Raw genomic sequence first — 531 nt, forward strand, 5'->3', positions numbered from 1 at the left:
ACACACACAGCTCACTTGTCAGGCCTTTTTTAATCCTCCCTCCCAATCAAAAATATTCCAGAAAGTTTACAACACAGGGCAAGATTAAAAATGTGATTTCAAGCAGGAAAAATTCTGAAGCAAGAACACAAGAAGTCTACTCAAGTTATTCTACATGTAGACTATGTTAGGTTTCACAGAAGATACTGGCTGCAAGTGCCTTTGCTCTTCCATGCTTCTCCTGTAAGAAACAAAAACATGGAAGCACAGAAGATTTTGACTTGACCACATGTTCAAACATGGTCTGTTTGTTCCACACACTCCTAAATTTTTTAACATGCAACGTTTGCAATAGGTAATAAAAATCTATAAATCCCTGCTTCCAAACTCAGACAGCCCTGAGAGCAAAAGCATCCTTTAGTACAAAAAGACCTAACACGACTGACATTCTAAATTTTGCAAAATGTGATCAAAAATGCTGTAGAATACTATGATGTTAAGAAGTCCTTATAAAACATAAGAATCTATTTAAATCAAACACACACAGACTGA

Source organism: Haemorhous mexicanus, chromosome 1, assembly GCF_027477595.1.
Source record: "Haemorhous mexicanus isolate bHaeMex1 chromosome 1, bHaeMex1.pri, whole genome shotgun sequence".
Lineage (NCBI taxonomy): Eukaryota > Metazoa > Chordata > Aves > Passeriformes > Fringillidae > Haemorhous > Haemorhous mexicanus.